Source organism: Triturus cristatus, chromosome 11 (assembly GCF_964204655.1).
Source record: "Triturus cristatus chromosome 11, aTriCri1.1, whole genome shotgun sequence".
NCBI classification, from domain to species: Eukaryota; Metazoa; Chordata; class Amphibia; order Caudata; family Salamandridae; genus Triturus; species Triturus cristatus.
The window spans coordinates 1089110697-1089132034 of record NC_140594.1 but is presented as its reverse complement, the minus strand read 5'-3'; the positions used below and the strand labels follow the sequence as shown (position 1 = coordinate 1089132034).

General features: G+C 43.8%; 1 protein-coding gene across 2 annotated transcripts in view; it reads right to left on the bottom strand.

Moving 5' to 3' along the window:
- Nucleotides 1-21338, bottom strand: part of SLC7A14 (solute carrier family 7 member 14) — a 302417-nt gene that overhangs the window by 175501 nt on the left and 105578 nt on the right. Inside the window, exon 2 of one of the 2 annotated variants that reach the window (XM_085635468.1) lies at nt 9985-10062. The exons of the other annotated variant lie outside the window; for it this stretch is intronic. The gene's annotated coding sequence lies outside the window, so the exon portion shown is untranslated. The remainder of the gene's footprint in view (nt 1-9984; nt 10063-21338) is intronic. 2 annotated transcript variants of the gene reach the window in all.

Genomic DNA, 21338 nt, shown 5'->3' with positions numbered 1-21338 from the left:
TTCTAAAGATAATCAACGTAGGACTGGTTTTTATATTAAGGGGAAGGGAGTTCCATAGTTTTGCAGCTGCAATAGTAAAGCATCTGTCTCCCCAGTTGACTTTCCTTGTTCTGGGTATATGAAGCAGATGAGCAGTGTTGGAGCGAAGCGTTCTGGAGGTTGATAAAGGCTTAAGTGAAGTCCTAAGAAATTTTGGTCCCGTGTTGTTTACTGCCTTGTAGACGATACAAAGGGCCTTAAATTTCGTCCGACTTCTAACCGGAAGCCAATGCAGCTGGTCCAAGTATCTTGAGACAGAGCTAAATTTTGGAATGCCTAGTAGAACTCTGGCTGAAGCGTTTTGTATCATTTGTAGTTTGGAAATGATTTTTTTTTGAGCATTGAGGAGGAGGGCATTGCAATAGTCAGTGCGTGAGAACACCAATGTAGAGATTAGTGTTTTTCCTGTAGATGTAGGAAGATATGGGAGAAGTTTCTTTATTTTCCTTAAGATGTTAAATGATGATGAAACTACGGCGTTCACATGGTGATGGAAAGAAAGTTTGTCATCAAATATTACTCCCAGGTTTTTTACTTTACTGACTGGTTGGGGTGGGGTCCCCATTTCCTCCGGCCACCATAGAGGAGACCACAAAGGCTCAATCTTACCAAAAAGCATGACCTCCGTCTTAGATGAATTAAGTTTTAGACAGTTGGAGGCCATCCAACTGCTGATAGCCCGCATGCCATCTTTGAAGTTTGCTGCTATCTGAGAACCGTTTTTATGTATGGATAGTACCAACTGAGTATCGTCGGCATATGTTGTTAAGTTGATGTTGTAAGCTTTTATTACCCTCGCTAAGTCCGAGACATAGATGTTGAAAAGGGTCGGACTTAGCGAGGAACCCTGCGGAACTCCACAAGGGTGGCTGAAAGTGGGGGAGGTAAAAGTGCCTAGCTTAACTGCCTGCTTGCGATCCGCCAGGAAAGAAGTAATGAGATCTCTGGCTTTATGTTTAATACCGATGGCCTCGACACGGCCGATCAAAGTAGAGTGATCGACCGTGTCGAAGGCCGCCGATAGATCTAGCAAAATTAAGACAGCCTGTCCTCCATTATCCATGGTGGTTCTTATTTCATCTGCAGCCTTAATCAAGGCAGTTTCTGTTCCATGTCCTTGTCGGAATCCGAACTGAGTATCATCCAAAAGGTTGTTACTTTGGATATAGTCAGACAGTTGTTTGTTCATGACTGATTCAACGATTTTGGCTGGAAACGGCAGGGATGCAATAGGGCGATAACTAGATGGTAATGCAGGGTCAAGTGATGTTTTTTTTACAAGTGGTTTGATTATAGTGTTTTTCCAGATTGTTGGATATAGACCTGTTGAAAACATAATGTTACAGATGTGTGTCAGTGGAGTTGTAATAGTGTCTGGAATAGTGTTAAATATAGAAGGATGACAAGGGTCCAGTGGGGAGCCAGATTTGATTGACAGAATTAGTTTATGAATATGGTGCGACTGTATTTTAGTGAATTCCGTTAATACTGTAGGATACACGTTCAGTTGTGTGTTGGATGATTCAGTTATGTTCGGGTTTGGGGAAAAGTCCTTAAATATAGAAGTGACCTTTCCGGAGAAGAAGTCAGCCAAAGTGTTGCAAAGAGTTTGAGATGTTTCAGTGGGTGGATTGGATGGTTCAGCAAGATGATTCACGACTTCGAACAGTTTCTTCATGCTACATTTAGCTTGATTTATTTGGGTGGTATAGTAAGTGTTTTTCTCTGTGGCTATATTCTGCTTGTAGTTATGGAGTGCAGCTGTGTACATTGTTTTATCTGATGCGTTGTAATATTTGCGCCAGTGGCGCTCTAGATTACGGCAATATTGTCGTTGTAGTCTAAGTTGTTCGGTGAACCAGGGGGCCGAGGGGGTCTTCCTGGTGTGCTTGACTGTTCTGGATGGAACTAGTGTAGAAAAAGCCTCATCGAGAGTAGAGGTATATCTTGTGGCTGCAATGTTAGGATCAGTTTCTGTATCTATGTCCAAAAAGGCCTCAGTAAGAGTCTGTGCAAGCTGAATGTAATCCAAACTTTTCCAGTCTCTAGTGGTTAGGTGGGAGTTCTGAGCTGTTCTTTTAATAGCTGGTGTTGTAGTTTTGATATCGAATAAAATGGCAGAGTGATCAGACCATGTTAAAGGCAGTGTTTGGTTAATGGTAATGTGTGGGTTATTAGTAAAAATACCGTCAAGGGTATGTCCTGCCTTGTGTGTTGGAACCGTTATCAGTTGTTTCAGTTCCACAGTATAAAGATCATTGATGAGCTGGTCAGTGTCTTTATCGGTGTGAGATTCTAGATGAAAATTAAAATCACCCAATATGGTGAAATATTTGTGCTCCACAGCTAGTTCACTGAGTTGATGAAGTTGTGAAAGAAATGTGGTACGGGAGCCTGGGGGTCGGTATAAAAGGGCACCCGTGAATGTTTGATTGGTAGTGAGTGTCACAGTGAATGCAAGTGCCTCACAGCTCGTGTGTTTTAGATCAATAGCTTTAATGCGGAGGCTGTTGCGGTATAGTATTGCTATCCCTCCACCTTTATGCGCTGAGATACGATCCTGCCTGTAGACACAGTAATCTTCTGGCATGGCCGCTTTAAAATCTGGTCCTGATGCATCGTCTCCCCAAGTTTCAGTGAGAAACAAGAGATCGATAGCATAGGTACTAAGTCATTCTAGTATGTCAATTTTGTGGCATGGAAGCGAGCGAGCGTTAACAAGTGCCGCTTGTATTGGCTTCTGAAGTATCGATGTTTCCAATTTATGTTTTTTACAGAGAGTACAACGAAACGGCCCTCCAATAGGATCAGTGAATAAACATGTTGGAGGATCATGCTTCTGGCGAAGGGTATCGTTTAGGTTGATAAGGTCGTTCGCTGTGTACACTAACCTTGCAGACTCAAGAGGTGCAGGGGGGGTGGCCCTAGGCCCGGTCGAGGCTCGGACGGGCGCAGACGGGCTTGGCTTTGGCGCGGCTTCGGCGCGCGCCCGGCGCGCCCGCTGCGCCAGCCCGCTGCGCCGTCTGGCCTTGACACACATTATATGGGGAGAGAAGGGTGGGAGTCCGGCGCGACTAGAGCATTGACCCCGCTACTCCCAAGATGGCGCCCACTGCCGCCAGACGCCTGAACAGATCGTCAAGTAAAAGGTAGGAAGCGTGTGAAGAGTGTTAGAGTTCCTGAATTACGTTTCCCAATTAATCTGAAAATTACTCTGACGGCACCTTTTAGAAGTTTTACTCTCGTAGGTAGTTTTTAGACTTTTAAATTGCTGTGAATTGTATCTTGGGGGGTTTCATTTATATTTTTGCTCACACTTACGCCAACTCACTCTCACAATCTCTCATTCTCCCTGATGCAACCATTGCATGGTGCTCAGCAGAGAGGCCAGGGATTGGATGAGCACATCTTTGTGAACCAATGGCAGGAACTTTGAGAGGATCACATTCTAGAGTGGAAAAAACTGGGGACTGAGGAGGAGTGGCGGCAGGTGGCGACAGAGGGAACTGGGCCCCCAACTTACCTGTAATGAGAGGTGAGGCACAGGGAGTTGTCCTCTGCAGGAGCAGTTATCTGACGTAGTGCTCACTTCTCAGCTCTGATAGTGCCCTCTCTGTAGGTCTATCTTAGAAGCGCAGCAGCAGCAAGGCTTAGTTGAAGGCAGGTGTGCGTGCACCGCTAAAGCATGCGCAGTGTATATGTGCACTACATGTGACCTAACATCACAGAGTCATCAGATCTTATGACTCTGATGACTTCAAGTCACATGTTTATAGACTGGCCCGCCCCCTGCTTTGTACATAGGTGGGCTCCAGGAACATTCAGAAAGTTATATGGCTTAAAGACCAAGGGGCAGATTTACAAGCCCCTTGCGCCAATTTTGCGTCACTTTTAACATGGGAAAAGTGACGCAAAAGTGGCGCAAGGGGCTTGTAAATCTGCCCCCAAGTACGCAGGGCTACATTAAAATGTGGCGGTTGCCTTGCATCACCTAGGGGTGGTGAAATGAGGGCAAGAAGAATGGCAGCTCTGGCTTAAATACCAAAAAAGGATGGCACTTGCGCGCCAGTTTATGTGCCAGTGAAAAGTGCCAGCCTACCTGACCCTCACTCAAGCGAGGGTCAGACAGTGGCACTCAGCCAGGTTTTACTAAGCTTCTAATTACTATTCTAAAATTGTAAAAGTAATCAGGAAATTAGTAGGTTCATGATGCAAGAAACTGGGTGGACGGAGCCCCAAGGCCCAAAATAACGAGCCACCACTGCAGTTCGGTAACTGATTGTGTTTTACTTTAAGATGTCACCCAGTGAATGATGTCACAATGTGTCTCAAAACCCAAGCAGGCATCTTCAAACAAAGAAACATTCTAGAACGCTTATTGTTGGTGATTGTTAATGATACAGGGTAGGGTATAGAGAAATGGATCTTGTCCTGGCTGAGCAAGATCCAGGCTTAGACCTTATATAACCAATCCATGAGGGAATTAAACAAACTTTATTAGCCATATCTTCCCTTAAAAAACAGACCCACCTGAATGAGCATCTCATCATTCTCCCATCTCTTTCACTAACATGGTACCTTTTTTTATTTGTTTTCATGCTTTGTGGAAAATGTCCATCACATTATTGGAAATGTTTCGGTATGACCCTTTCCTGCCACCCTTTCAGTTCAAAATATTGCATTTGGCCTTTGAAGTATGGTAGCCTTCACACATCAGCATGCCTGCTTCATTTTGTTTTCCAATGCCAGATTAGAAGTTTCTATTTTCCCTTGTGATCATTACACTTAACTCAGCTAGTATTCACACACCCTGCCCTGGGTACGGGTAGGGAATCCTAATTTATTCGGTCCTGGAGAAACGCCACTGATCCCTCCTGGACCACACAGGCATGAAACATGTCGACCTATTAAAGCACGCATTACTAGATTGTCTAGCTTTGCAAAACTTTATAGACTATCTACACCCACTTGTTTTATCCTTTGGTACCCCTTACATTTTAATCCACATTTTGAAAAGCGCAAACAATCACCCGTAAGGGTCTCTAGGTGCTGGGGGCCGTCGGGAAGATTAAGCAAGCTATTGCCCAGAGTCACATGGTGCTGGGCTAATCTGCCACCGGCGCCGGGGATCGAACTGTGATCCCCAGATTCCAGAGTCAGTCGCCCTGGCCGCGGCGCCATACCTCTTCCCACCCCTTAGGTAGTGTTGAACCACTTGTTTCACTATATTCACTATAAAGTCCCCACACACCCACAGGCATCATCACACCTAGAAGAAAAGATCTCACTAAAGAGTCCTCCCGCAGGGCCCGTGAGGCATTGCAGCGCTGGCCCCACGTGGAGCTAATCCGGTTGATGAAGCATGACACCCATATGGGTGTGTGAGGGCAACATCTTACAATAAGAAAGATGCTCTCACTTACACATTCCGACCAGCTTCTTTCTATTAAGGAAAAGTTGCCCCCCTTTTTTAAAGCGTATACATTTCTTAGTAGATTTGATCACATTTTATTGATTCATACGATTTAATACATAGTCAATAGCTTCAGATTACATAATACTCTAGCCTAACAACTAGAATTGTATTAATGCTGGATTCAAAGGCTGTCTGACAGGGCTGAAATGGGTCGCCATGGCTAGAATGTTATTAAAGCTGTATTCAAAGGTTATTGGGAGGGCTGAAGAGTGTTAGTATGGTTGGAATCTCATGAATGATGTTTTCAAAGTTTGCCTGCTATGGCCGAAGTGGGTCAGTGGCTGCAATTTCACAAATGCCATATTAAAAAAAATACCTGCAATGGCCAAAGTGGGTCAATATAGCTGGAATTTAAGGCAAATTCATTGGCAGAATGGTAATGCTGGAATGGATTAGCGCGGCTTGAATTTTAGAAGTAAACGTTGAGTGGTAATGTGACGGCGATTAATTCAGAATGCCTAGTTTGCAGACATGATTAGCACTTCAGAGGGCGTCACTGGTCTACGACCAGCAATTGTGTCCTTAGATAATATCAGGTGTTATTAGTTGGGGAAAACACGTGTTTGATAAAGAGCAAAGATATATGCATGGGCAGAATAATGAACATAGGTAGAGCACATATCATTGTTTTTGTTAGTAGTTGTTTTTTAGAAGAGTGTTTGAATTTTTTGATAGTCTTTCCTTCTTTTTTTCCTTTTTTACCCCCCAAGATACAATTCACAGCAATTTAAAAGTCTAAAAACTACCTACGAGAGTAAAACTTCTAAAAGGTGCCGTCAGAGTAAATTCATAAGTAAGTTCGTAGATAATGCACAATAGCTCGCAGCCCCAGTAGCAATCACCGGGGAGAGCCTCTAAGGTAGTGCAGCCACCGGGAGCCGTAGTTTAAGTATTCTGGGAGGGCGGGAGTCCGGCGCGACTAGAGCGTTGACCCCGCTACTCCCAAGATGGCGCCCACTGCCGCCAGACGCCTGAACAGATCGTCAAGTAAAAGGTAGGAAGCGTGTGAAGAGTGTTAGAGTTCCTGAATTACGTTTCCCAATTAATCTGAAATGAAACCCCCCAAGATACAATTCACAGCAATTTAAAAGTCTAAAAACTACCTACGAGAGTAAAACTTCTAAAAGGTGCCGTCAGAGTAAATTCATAAGTAAGTTCGTAGATAATGCACAATAGCTCGCAGCCCCAGTAGCAATCACCGGGGAGAGCCTCTAAGGTCCGCCCTGCCACCCTCGTTCAATACGAGCCACGACTGATCACAACTGTGAATTGGACATGAGCGTACCTATCCAGTGCACCAGTCCTTCTCTTCCTGCAAAACATATGTTGCAGCAGCAGGACCAGGGAAGCTGAGAGCTAACCTGATGCATTGATTTCATTTGTGAAGTAGACTGTCCCAATCAACGGGTCCCCTGCCAGTGCAGGACAGAGAAGAAGCACTGCAGGGTCCTGGCCTCCCCACCATTGGAAACAATTATATTCTTTCTAGCTGTGATGAGTGAATGAGGAAATGGCATTCACACAGACTTAAAAAAATAAAGGAAAAGGGAATTGCTTTGTAGGGCTTACTATAGAGCAAGCTCCACAGTTGAAGGGATGCTATGCGCATGAGGGAAATGTTCACAACCTTATGGTGAGCAGAGTGGCAAAGCCTCAGGTCTAGGCATAAGCCAAGGAATGAGCCCAGAATGCACTGGGAAAAGTTAAATAGCAAGTGACGTCAACAGTAGAGAAAAGGGGTGCTCTGCCTTACACTTGATTAGATGACCTGCACCCGCTGTGCAATGAGCACATGCAAAGGCCACATAGTGGGCTCTTGGAGCAGACATCTTAATGAAAGGGCCCAGCTAAAGGTGAAACCCTACACCAGTGATCAATGGGCATTTTTAAAGAGAATGTCCTTATGCATTTAGTGGAAGGGTTGCTAAGCACAACTAATGATCATGGTCACCATTGAAATGATCTCTGGGACATTTCCCTCAGAACTCATCCCTGTGCAAGGCCTGCTCCTACACCCAGAGCCTACTGGTATGGCAGATGGCTGAGCAAATGGATATTATTTAGGGGGTTGCCAGGGCTTGCACCTGCGACCTGTGACTTGCCCCTTGTGACCCCTGGCACTGGCATTGTAACCCCTGGCCTTAGAGGTAGCAAAATCATTGCCAAGAAGACAAGGGTAGCCCACCCTTATGGGTATCAGTGTTCCACCCTTGTTTTCTGACCTTTTTTCATTACACTCATAGTGTTTAATATTCCATTATTCACTAGTAGTAATACAAAAATGGAGCACCAGGAGCTGAAAGGAGACATCCAGTGGCAGATGACGTAAGTAATTCTTTTAAATGTATGTTGTGTGCATGCACGTGTGTGCACGAGTGTGTGTGTTTGCGAGTGTGTCGCCATATGTGTGAGCATGTGTGTGAATCATTGACGGGTAGTGTGAGTGAAAGTCAGTCACAGGTTGTGAGTGAAAATGTCTGAAATTGAAATTCAGTGAGTCAGAGTGGATGAGTGTGAGTAAGTTGTTAGTGAGTCTGCATGAATGAGAATGAATAAGAATGAGATGAGGGAATGTGAGTGAATGTACCAGTGAGTGAATCAAAGTGAATGACAATGAGTGCAAATAAGAATAACTGCAAAGTGAGAAAATATGTGTGCCTGTGAGAGTGAATGTGAGTGAATGAGTGAGAATGAGTGATTGAGAGAGAGTGTGTGGGAATAGTTAAGAGTGAGTGAGAATTAGGGAGTGAAAGTAAGTGCAAGTGAGTGTAAGTATGATTGAGTCATATTAAGAATGAATGAGAGTGAGTGTGAATGAGTATGTGAGTGCAAGAGAGTGAGTGAGGTATGGAGTATAAGTGAGTGTAAATGGGTGAATATAAGTGAGCATGAATGAGACAACAGTGTTATACGTGAGTATGCTGTTGACCCTGGCATATTGAATGTAGTTTTTGGCTAATAGAGGCGTACATGGCAAAAAACTGCTTTTGGCATACTGCAAAAAGAACTATTGATGGACAGAATGTAGAACAATGTCATACATTCACCCTAGTACAGAGATCTGGGCCTAAATCCATCGTTTTTTTGCTCACCATGCCATTCCAGTATGGACCCACCATATGCAAATCAGTCTTGACCATGTGCCCAATGGGAACAGTCCAGCCCGAACTGCCAGGCCAGGTCCTCCCTGGACTGGAAACAAGCATCCTAGGACCGGTTTCGGGGTGTCACCCCTCTTCAGCCAGGATAGCTGGATTCCAGTGGCATGGGGAGCATGGGACTCACGTCTGAGCATACCTGTCTGAGCATGCCCTGGAGGCAATTGTTAGCATACAATGCAAAATAAATTCCTAGGCAATGTAAGCATAAATCAGAACAGTTTTAGTGTGTCAAAAAGGAAAATAAAATAACTGTAACAACAAATTAATACAAAAATCCAAAATGTATTAAATGGACAGATGATCAGTATGATACATACTAAACAAACACCATAGTGTTGTAAATCAACATCTAGCTAATAAGTTCATCATAGATTTAAAAAGGTTAACAATATTGGTTAAAATTGATCCACAAAAATAATACAAGTGGCAAATTAATTTGTATTAATTTGTTGTTACACTTATTTTATTTTCCTTTTTGACACACTAAAACTGTTCTGATTTATGCTTAAATTGCCTAGGAATTTATTTTGCATTGTATATTACCCTGTCCTAGGAATCATATTCCATTTGTACCAGGGGGTCGTTGATACTCACATGAGGCAATTGTTAGCATGACAGGCACCTGTATAAAATACTGGCACTGGCACAATGGAAATAATTCATGGGTAATGGGCACCTTTGTTTAAATACTCCTAAAACATGTTATGAAAAGATTTAAAAACACTTCCCTCCTCCCATAAATTGTGAGTTTCCCATGATGACAAAAAGCAGTGCATAAGGGCGTGGCCATGATGAACCCGAATCATGGTGCATAGCAGAAGGGCTTGTGAATGGACTATGCCAGCCTTCTTCTCCTTTCTATGTTACTTCATGGATATCATTCACTGTTTTACATCTGAAAGCAGTCGATTTTTCCAAGAGAAGCCTTTGAATCGTGGCGCTTCTAACATGGTTTTGACAAATGTTGGTCAGGATGGCTTGTAGTATCCTCCCAAGATAAGTATACACTCACCCACATTCCCCTAAAGCCTAACATAAATGTTCTATTCAATGATGTGCATTAAAATAAAATGACTAGGAAACTTACTCAGAGGTGTGCAAGATATGGAAAGCTCTAAAGTGAGGAGAAGCTTACAGTAGTGACTACTGCCCTGTGAAATACAGGTAGGGTGTTTGCCTCTGAGCAAAGAGTGTCACAGTGGAAACCACTAGTGCAAGCATTCTTTATCTCTCTATAGTTACTTCAGTCTGTAAACAGTTGGGACTGCTAAATGGAAAATATTGCGGCAGTAATGTTTCAGCACTCACCTAGTTACATGGTTAGTATTTTTCGAAGATGCCAAGCCTTCTGAGCACTTCTCCCAGCCAATTATTTAGTGGAAATCTCTAAGAAGGAAAAAAGTAGTGTAAGCAAAAATATTTGCCAAATGACTTCGATAAGAAAACAAAAACATTGCCTTCACACATAGTACATTTCCACTGTACATCGTGAACATAACAGTTGTAGCAAACACTAGCAATACCCTGCTCATGAAATGTCTCACCTAGCATTAAGAAGTGTGGCAGATGCAGAAAAAACCCCATACAAAGATAGCCTAGAGAGTTTAAAAACTTTGCATGCTGGGAAGAATTTCAGATAGGCAACAAAACGATGCACCACATACACCAACCAGCTCTACACTGACAAGCACTCACTCACGTTCACTTACATTCTCTCACTCATTGTCATACTCATTTATTCTCACTCCCTATCCCTTTCTCTGACTCTTTAAACTGCCTTACACTTATGTTTAGTCACCCCTGCTCACACTTACGCCAACTCACTCTCACAATCTCTCATTCTCCCTGATGCAACCATTGCATGGTGCTCAGCAGAGAGGCCAGGGATTGGATGAGCACATCTTTGTGAACCAATGGCAGGAACTTTGAGAGGATCACATTCTAGAGTGGAAAAAACTGGGGACTGAGGAGGAGTGGCGGCTGGAGGTGACAGAGGGAACTGGGCCCCCAACTTACCTGTAATGAGAGGTGAGGCACAGGGAGTTGTCCTCTGCAGGAGCATTTATCTGACGTAGTGCTCACTTCTCAGCTCTGATAGTGCCCTCTCTGTAGGTCTATCTTAGAAGCGCAGCAGCAGCAAGGCTTAGTTGAAGGCAGGTGTGCGTGCACCGCTAAAGCATGCGCAGTGTATATGTGCACTACATGTGACCTAACATCACAGAGTCATCAGATCTTATGACTCTGATGACTTCAAGTCACATGTTTATAGACTGGCCCGCCCCCTGCTTTGTACATAGGTGGGCTCCAGGAACATTCAGAAAGGTATATGGCTTAAAGACCAAGGGGCAGATTTACAAGCCCCTTGCGCCAATTTTGCGTCACTTTTAACATGGGAAAAGTGACGCAAAAGTGGCGCAAGGGGCTTGTAAATCTGCCCCCAAGTACGCAGGGCTACAGTAAAATGTGGCGGTTGCCTTGCATCACCTAGGGATGGTGAAATGAGGGCAAGAAGAATGGCAGCTCTGGCTTAAATACCAAAAAAGGATGGCACTTGCGCGCCAGTTTATGTGCCAGTGAAAAGTGCCAGCCTACCTGACCCTCACTCAAGCGAGGGTCAGAAAGCGGCACTCAGCCAGGTTTTACTAAGCTTCTAATTACTATTCTAAAATTGTAAAAGTAATCAGGAAATTAGTAGGTTCATGATGCAAGAAACTGGGTGGACGGAGCCCCAAGGCCCAAAATAACGAGCCACCACTGCAGTTCGGTAACTGATTGTGTTTTACTTTAAGATGTCACCCAGTGAATGATGTCACAATGTGTCTCAAAACCCAAGCAGGCATCTTCAAACAAAGAAACATTCTAGAACGCTTATTGTTGGTGATTGTTAATGATACAGGGTAGGGTATAGAGAAATGGATCTTGTCCTGGCTGAGCAAGATCCAGGCTTAGACCTTATATAACCAATCCATGAGGGAATTAAACAAACTTTATTAGCCATATCTTCCCTTAAAAAACAGACCCACCTGAATGAGCATCTCATCATTCTCCCATCTCTTTCACTAACATGGTACCTTTTTTTATTTGTTTTCATGCTTTGTGGAAAATGTCCATCACATTATTGGAAATGTTTCCTATTATGGTATGACCCTTTCCTGCCACCCTTTCAGTTCAAAATATTGCATTTGGCCTTTGAAGTATGGTAGCCTTCACACATCAGCATGCCTGCTTCATTTTGTTTTCCAATGCCAGATTAGAAGTTTCTATTTTCCCTTGTGATCATTACACTTAACTCAGCTAGTATTCACACACCCTGCCCTGGGTACGGGTAGGGAATCCTAATTTATTCGGTCCTGGAGAAACGCCACTGATCCCTCCTGGACCACACAGGCATGAAACATGTCGACCTATTAAAGCACGCATTACTAGATTGTCTAGCTTTGCAAAACTTTATAGACTATCTACACCCACTTGTTTTATCCTTTGGTACCCCTTACATTTTAATCCACATTTTGAAAAGCGCAAACAATCACCCGTAAGGGTCTCTAGGTGCTGGGGGCCGTCGGGAAGATTAAGCAAGCTATTGCCCAGAGTCACATGGTGCTGGGCTAATCTGCCACCGGCGCCGGGGATCGAACTGTGATCCCCAGATTCCAGAGTCAGTCGCCCTGGCCGCGGCGCCATACCTCTTCCCACCCCTTAGGTAGTGTTGAACCACTTGTTTCACTATATTCACTATAAAGTCCCCACACACCCACAGGCACCATCACACCTAGAAGAAAAGATCTCACTAAAGAGTCCTCCCGCAGGGCCCGTGAGGCATTGCAGCGCTGGCCCCACGTGGAGCTAATCCGGTTGATGAAGCATGACACCCATATGGGTGTGTGAGGGCAACATCTTACAATAAGAAAGATGCTCTCACTTACACATTCCGACCAGCTTCTTTCTATTAAGGAAAAGTTGCCCCCCTTTTTTAAAGCGTATACATTTCTTAGTAGATTTGATCACATTTTATTGATTCATACGATTTAATACATAGTCAATAGCTTCAGATTACATAATACTCTAGCCTAACAACTAGAATTGTATTAATGCTGGATTCAAAGGCTGTCTGACAGGGCTGAAATGGGTCGCCATGGCTAGAATGTTATTAAAGCTGTATTCAAAGGTTATTGGGAGGGCTGAAGAGTGTTAGTATGGTTGGAATCTCATGAATGATGTTTTCAAAGTTTGCCTGCTATGGCCGAAGTGGGTCAGTGGCTGCAATTTCACAAATGCCATATTAAAAAAAATACCTGCAATGGCCAAAGTGGGTCAATATAGCTGGAATTTAAGGCAAATTCATTGGCAGAATGGTAATGCTGGAATGGATTAGCGCGGCTTGAATTTTAGAAGTAAACGTTGAGTGGTAATGTGACGGCGATTAATTCAGAATGCCTAGTTTGCAGACATGATTAGCACTTCAGAGGGCGTCACTGGTCTACGACCAGCAATTGTGTCCTTAGATAATATCAGGTGTTATTAGTTGGGGAAAACACGTGTTTGATAAAGAGCAAAGATATATGCATGGGCAGCATAATGAACATAGGTAGAGCACATATCATTGTTTTTGTTAGTAGTTGTTTTTTAGAAGAGTGTTTGAATTTTTTGATAGTCTTTCCTTCTTTTTTTCCTTCTTTCCTTCTTTCTTTCTTTCTTTCTTTCTTTCTTTCTTTCTTTCTTTCTTTCTTTCTTTCTTTCCCTTTTTCTTTTATTCCTTCTTTCTCAAAGGAAAAAGGCTAGCAGCCAATGCCAGATCTCTTGACTTTTTAGGTCTCGCCTACGCAACGCACATGCGCTGCTTAGGAGGACCTTTAGCCGTCGCTCTACTCATTTTAAAGCACACAATCGTGCTTATGGCGGCATCAACCTTGCGGGAGCGCGCAGCCATGCGCCACAATCATGAGTGCAGTGCTTGAAAATGAGCAGACTGCGCGCGCATGCACGTACCACTCGCGGGCTCACCTCCTGCTCCCTACCTCATCTCCCTCTCTCTCCCGGCCACTCACTCACTCCGCCCTCTCCGTCTCCTTTTTGAAGACCGCTTGTTTTAACTGCTCAATATTGTTAAAGAGACAGTTGTATCATTTCGCTATTATCACAAAGAGGTTTCTTTCATGTAACAGAAGGCTAAGAAATCTACAGTTTATTCTCTTCTCGTGCTCACCGTTTGCTTCAGTGATTTTTAAGGACTTTAAGGTAAATCTCAAGAATCTGAGTTTTAACCCCTTCGATGCGCATGATGGAGCGGTTCCGTCATGCGCATCGGTTGCGCTGTGCGGATGACAGAACCGCTCCGTCATGGCCCCGCCCACACACGAACCCTTCAGCACAGCGCGGTAATCCGCGCCGCGCTGAAGGGGTTAAAAACATTGACAATTACCTATTTTGTCTGGAGTAGTGTTTCGTCATATTTCTGTATACGTAACACACATTAGACAGAACATGTTTTTAGAAGCTTCGTGTTTATCTGAAATTACACGCTTTTTGTGTGAATAAGAAGTCTCTACATGCACAACACAAACACACAGTACTGGACTGCAGCAGCTCTCTCTCGATTGGCTTCTCTTGCTCTTCCTGTCACTTGACCATTCGCCCTTCACCAATAGGCTTCCCCTCCTGACCGCGAGGCTCCGCCTCTGATTCTCCACCTCGCTTTGCCCGTGACAGTCACCAACCACAGCTGATGAGCATCGCCGGGCGTTGGCTGCGGCTGCTTCGCTATGGGGAGTGCTTCCTCGCTCATTCTTCTCCCGCTACAGCGTGTGCTGGCTCCGATCTTAACTCCGACTCTATCCCTGGGGCACACAGCGGTCCATCTCTCTGGGTGACTCTCTTGCAGTCTACACCCATCATCATTCTGTGTCACTGGGAGGGCGGATCCCCCTCACCCTCTTCAGGACACACGCCCATTACTTGCCACAGAATAGTACATCGGACAATTTTAAGAGTGGAGCTGCTGGCTTCAGTGTTACATCAGTGAAGTCGTACCAGTAGCGAAAAATACAAGCGTTACACGGAACAAGTGTAGTCACCGTACTTTGCACCTTAGTAAGAGTGTGGTACTGGAGTAGTATGCGTCCAGTGGTGCATTTTGGAGCTCACTCTCCTGAATATGTTTCTGATGGGTAATGCCATTTACACAAAGAGCACCTTCTCCATCAAAATGGCCCCTTGAAATGGCCACTAAATTTGCATCAGACAAGCAGTTTTACTATTAAACCTATCTGCCAGACAATAACTTGCCCAGTTTGTTTTGATCGTATTAGAATATTTGTTTCCGCTTCAGAATGACAAAAACCCAACACAACTTCATTTATAACTTCCTTACAGCTGATGTAATTTCAAATCCTTATGAAGCTCATTTACAATTATTTTAATTTTATAATGTACTGGAAAATATTTGACATCCTGCAGCCGTTTCTTTGTGCTCTCTGTACCCCAGCCAGATTGCTACTTGGTCCACTTTAGTAATTTCCTTTAGCTTGCACTTACAGAAAGGAGCAGTTAACAGCAAACTCCATGTAAAAAGAACCTGTAATTTATCAGCAGACTTTGCCAGACATTTGCCCTTGGCTTCTGGACTCAATATCCCAGATCGTGCTCTTTGCTTTATTTTATGTTTTTGGTTTACAGGAGCCAGGCAGCTGCCAAGTGCTTTCAAACTCCTTTTTCACACACCACAATATTTTTCACCAGTTTCATTTACCGTTATAACATGGCCATTCAGCATTCTATGCCAGCATTTTTAAAAATACTGCACCCATCATGACACATATGCACACCTGCGTCATGGCAAATGTGCACACGTCATATTACATGTGCACACTCGCATCATGACGCGTGGCGATCATCGTGGAATACGTTGCTTTGATGAAAAGCTCATTGAAAGATTGCAGGCCATACTTGTGCATGAGTTTGTGCATGCTGGTACAAACAAGCATTGGCAAAACTACTATTTCACATACTTAAAGCAGAGACCTACTGACTTTGCCAATTCCTAATTTTCGAGAATGCAACTAATCTAGGGAGCAGTGAGCAAGTGAGGAGTTTTCTGGTGGATAGTAAATGGTGACTGGTCAGTTTCTTGTGTGGGTAGTTTTGTTTATCACTGCTGCTCCAAGGCAATAAATAGTATTGCACCGCAATTGAATAACAAAGTTCCTCTCGATGGACACTTGACTCTCCAGGAGTAACAAAGCTGAGCAGCCGAAGCTTACTTCTGGGAGATGAGGGAGTTGGAAACTCAGACACTGGACCATGCAGTAAAGAACACTCAAACTCCAAGTCCAGTCAGTGCTATAGCTTCAAAGAACAGGCATTTGCATAGCCAATAGGTCTCCCTTTGGGACTTTATGTGTTTAGCCATGCAACAGTTGATGTTGTTGCACCAAGGATATTGTGCTGCATAACTAAATACTTATAAGGTCCCAAAAGCGAGACCTATTGGCTACGCCAGTGCTTGTTTAGGTCTGTGTTAGCCAAGACCATTTGTTTTTACAAACATTATATATATATATATATATATATATATATATATATATATATATATATATATATATATATTATCTACTGGCGGTCGCCAGTAGATAGTTATAGTTAGGACCGTGTTTCCATAGGAAATCCGCAACATTCTATTTGGAATAACTTTGGCGCCTATTGACGAATCCTCACGAAATTTTCAAAATAGGTGGGGCGTTCCGCTCCGCTCCTTCCCTGAAAGTCTCGGGGGGATTCATCAAGCGGGGGCTGAGAAAAAGGGGGGGTCCCAAAACGCATTTTCCCCATGCATTTTTCCAGAGGGACTTTAATCGCAGCTACAGCCCGAACTGCTGAACAGAATTACGTGAAATTTGGCAGAGAGGTAGCCGTAAGGTCAAGGAAGTGCCTTTTTCAGGTCTGGTGTAAATCTGTTCAGAATTTCCTGAGAAAATAGCATTTAAAACCATATCAATATCTATACGCGTGCAGCGTGCGCGCACTCTGCGCGCACCCTGCCGTGCGCGAGCGCAAGTCTGATTGGTTGTTAGATCTTAGTAAACATTCGAATCGGTCGAAACCAGGAAGTGTCGGCCGCCATTTTGTCCCTCGCACTCTGAGGGGGTGAAAAACAAAGGTGGAGAACGTGAAAAGGGGGCAGGGTGGACAGTTCCTGACCCCCTAGCCTTTGTCAGGGGGTCCCAGAAGGACCCCCCAGGGCCAAAAAAAGATTTTATTTTTTTTGTGAAAATTCGCGGAGTGCGCGCAGCGTGCGCGTACGGTAGAAATGGAAAAATTCCGCGAAGTTTGTGCACCGTGCGCGCACCGCACGAACTGCGTATAGTGGGCGCGCGCCGTGCGCGCACGGTGAAAAACTTTAAAAAAATATATATATTAATAAATACATAACTTAGCATTTAAAAAACCGTACAAATTCACTGAAAAAACAATAGGCTTCACACACGTTATAGTTAGGAATTAGCATTTCAAAAACCTTGCAAATTCACTTAAAAAACCATAGGTTTCACACATGTTATAGTTAGCAGGACATTTCACTCATGAAAAACCAATGAAATTCCCCCGTTATAGTTAGTGCAGGCAACTATAACTCACGCGACCGCAATCCACTGCTGATGACGTCAGATATTACATCACTGATGACATATGTGTCTTTCTGTAAAATAAATATTTGTAATATATGTATAGCTAAAGATTAATGGAAGAATACATGGGTAAATAAGTGTCTAAAAACAGTGACGTAATATCTGACGTCATCAGCAGTGGATTGCGGTCGCGTGAGTTATAGTTGCCTGCACTAACTATAACGGGGGAATTTCATTGTTTTTTTACGAGTGAAATGTCCTGCTAACTATAACATGTGTGAAACCTATGGTTTTTTAAGTGAATATATATATAACACATTACTTACAGGGGTTTTCACCCTGACTTCATCCACTGGTCTGTGGTTGCCTTTGTCATGAAGCAGTGTGCCAGACAATGCAGCCATTGGCAGACTTCACAAAGGGTTACAGCATGCTGCTGTTTCAAAAGGAACACATCCACGCTCATATCAGCTCCCACCCAGTGCCAGGTAGTATTACAGTAATGTGTGCTTTTTAGAGACCAATAAAAATTGTTGCCTTCAGCCAATGTTTTATTTTACATAGATCAGGGCCTGGTAGCTTCTTAACCAATAACGTTTTGCAAACAATCATGACAAATAAAACTAAAATTGCCAAAAGGCTCGTAGCCACTGCCAAGCCAATTAATTGGCTTTGCCAATGCTTATTTTTGTCATATGGAATAAACACTGGTTTCACTGAACTATTGACAGTAGGATGAATGAGTTTTACGTGGATTCAGTAACTTAATGGATAACATGCTGTCTGTTAACACAAAGATTGTGGGTTGGATAAGCAGAAGGGGTGGATAATGCTTTATACACATATTTTAGCTTTAAATAATAAATAATTCCTATTTGTAAAGCGCAAACATATCACCCCTCAAGGGTTTAACGTCCCTGTGGGGCGTCGGTAGATTAGGTTAGGATGCTGAGCTGAGCTGCTGTTGCGCCGGGGATAAACCTGTGAGCCCGTGCTCTGGAGTCAGATGCTCTTGCCGCTGTGCCACACCTCTCCCAGCTTTGATCTTTTTTTCATACAAAGCACACCGAACTGGTAGCTCACTACACAGTTTTCAGTGCACCAAATGATCAGTGCACCAAATGGGGCAGAGAAGCAGCCAAGACATCCTTATTGGCGCAGATGGAAGGCACTAGAAATCCTGCTCCCAGCAAACGGGTGCACAACTTCATCAGATTACAAATGGAAACAAGGTAATGAAATTGTCTCAGAAAGCAATGTGTAGTGCAGGGTGCCGGTTCAAGCACTTGTTGTGTTCTACTGGATAAAGCAATGGTGTATTAGCATGGGCAACATGGGTCTAAGTCCTGTAAGGATCCTGGAATACTTCTTGAACTATGTACAAAGACACCAGTCTTTCCATTAAAAAGGTGAATGCCATCCTACTATCTTAAAAATGCTAGTTTGCATTAACATTGACTCTGTATATATTTTCTTTACTCTTCTGAAATGGGCGTCGGCCATGTTGGAACAGTAAATAAAAAAAAAAGCCAAAATGGCCATAGATGCCTGTGTGCACATGGCAGCCATCTTGGAATATTCAGATACAACATTCCTAGATGAATGCTTTGTGCCCCCAGGTAAGTCAATGCATAGCAAGGCGTGAGGATGTGAGCGTCGCAACCACTTTGGCTTTTTTTTCACGTCACTTTTCCAAATTGTCCGACAGCCCTGAAGAACTTGAATATTGAAAAATTCACAATCTACTTTTAGGTTAAAGTCAAAGAGCAATAAATGAAGAGGAAAGAATTCGTGAGAGAGTGGGTCTTTTTCAGTGCTTAAGGTTAAAACGAAATAAATTGCTCAGTGAGCGGATATACAGAGGGCATTTTAGATGAAAGGGCAGGGACCTCTGCCGTCTTAATGAACAGGGAATGGGGGTAATGCAGGATGCTGCTTTCTTTAAGGCAGGGTCTCCACCTGGGAATTTGAGTGAGGATAAGGTGAACGAATATCAAGAAACAAGAGGCCATGCAACAATGGGTTAGAAACAGGAGAACTAGAAAGAATAAAACAGAACAGAAATGATACAAGAAAGTAGTCCTAGTGTTGATCTTAAATCTCATTTCACTCAACGCCACTTCCCCTGCACCCCAAGTTTACCTTCTCCTAGGTAACAAGCATTTCTCACCAACACACCTCAAATTTGTAGCCATTTCACATGTGCTTACAGGCCAAATGTGACCAAAGTATGGCCAGCAAGGGGGCAAATGAGCAATATGTAGCTTTGAAGTACCAACTACTCACCATAAAAATGTCTGAGGGCCCTATTTAGAGTTTAGCTGATGCGATATTCCCTCACAAGCCTGATGGATATCCTGTCTGTCTTGATCAGTGTATTATATCCTATGGCACTTGTAATATGGCGGGGAGGATGTCATCTGCATTTTTACAGAGTATTTTCATCTGCCAAACCCTTAATAAGGCTCTCGGGGGCTTATTTACAAGCCCCTCGCGCCACACTTAGGTCACTTTTCCCATGTTAAAAATGACGCAAAAGTGGCGCAAGGGGCTTGTAAATCTGCCCCTCACTACTTATAAGTGAAGGCAAAGTCACTTTAAACGTGATTCCATCAAAGACTGACGCGTCTTGTTTAACAAACACTGCCGCATGATGCTAATATAACATTTCCTTCTACATGATGTAAAACATCTTTGTTGATAGACTTAATGGTTAAAATACCCTGAAACAATTTTTCTAACAAAACTTTGATAATAAAACCTCCATGTTGTGTAGATTCCCATTTTTTCCTAAAAGGGGTACAGTTTCAAAGTACTGTTAGTGTGCTTTTTAAACTAAGGTACTGTGTTCAGAAAAAATGAGAGTGTGCACTCTGCAGCAATGTGCTTGTTAAAAGGATGCTTGTAAAGGCAATATGCCCAGCGAAAATATGATAGTATGCACTGGGCAGCAATACAGCCTTATAGCGCCACAAACAACGGGTGATTGGGCAGGTAGAGGGAACGTGGGAGGGGGAATGCATAGGTGGGTCGTGTGAGGTGGTGTTAGCAATAATATATATATTTTTAAAGAACTTACCTGAAGACGCCGGCTGCCTCCCGCATCATGTGGCACCTCCTGTCCTCTTCCTGGTCCTAGCTGCCCCGAGACAGACTCCCATCCGACCCCCTTGCTGCTCTCATGCTATAATTGGCCTGAGCGGGCTGAAAAGACGCTCCGCTCAGACCAGGGAGTCTGTGCTGTTTCTCCAGCCCGGCTGCTCAATTCATCTGGGCTGGAGAAACCTAAGTGAGCATGTGTGTTTGGCCGGCCTGAGATGGCCGGCCAAACACATATGCGCACTTAGGGAGTGCACATAGCACTTCTCCTCCTCCCTCCCATGCCCTGGCCCGCCCCTCCCTGCACACACTGGCTCAAAGCAAACGAAAAATAAAACAATGCTAGAACATCGTTTTATTTTTCATTTGCTAGCTCGGAGCCAGGCATTGGGGTGATGCTCCTCCGCCATTGCTGAGGAGCCACCGCTGTATAGCTTACTGCCAAGGGCTATACCGGTTGTAAAAGGCACTGAACCTGTGTTATTGGCCCTAGCAACAGGCGAGGACCGATAATGAGGGGGATGTCCTTTAACAATTAGTATAGCCAGAGGCAGAAGGGCTATCAGGCTATTAGAACATTCCACCAACTAAGGGTAGGATGTTCTAAATTAAAAAGGGAGAAACATGAAAACAAACATTGGAATGTTGGAGCTCTGGGCTTATACCAGTCATTAAAAGCCTGGAGCACTCTGTTGTCTTCAATGGAGCGCTCAACATTCCAATGTTCTAATGAACAGTAAACAGCAATGTGCTTGCTAACCAGAAGTTCATGACAGCTTTACATGCTTCTGTCTGCCATGGCAGAATGCGGTGTAAATGCAGTCCACTCTCAGCCCTGTGACAAGGTCCACTGTAACTACATGGATCTATGTTCGATAAATGCAGAGCCAAGAAATGCTGAGTTCAGTAAACATGAAAGTGAGCACCCTACACAGCCTACACAGC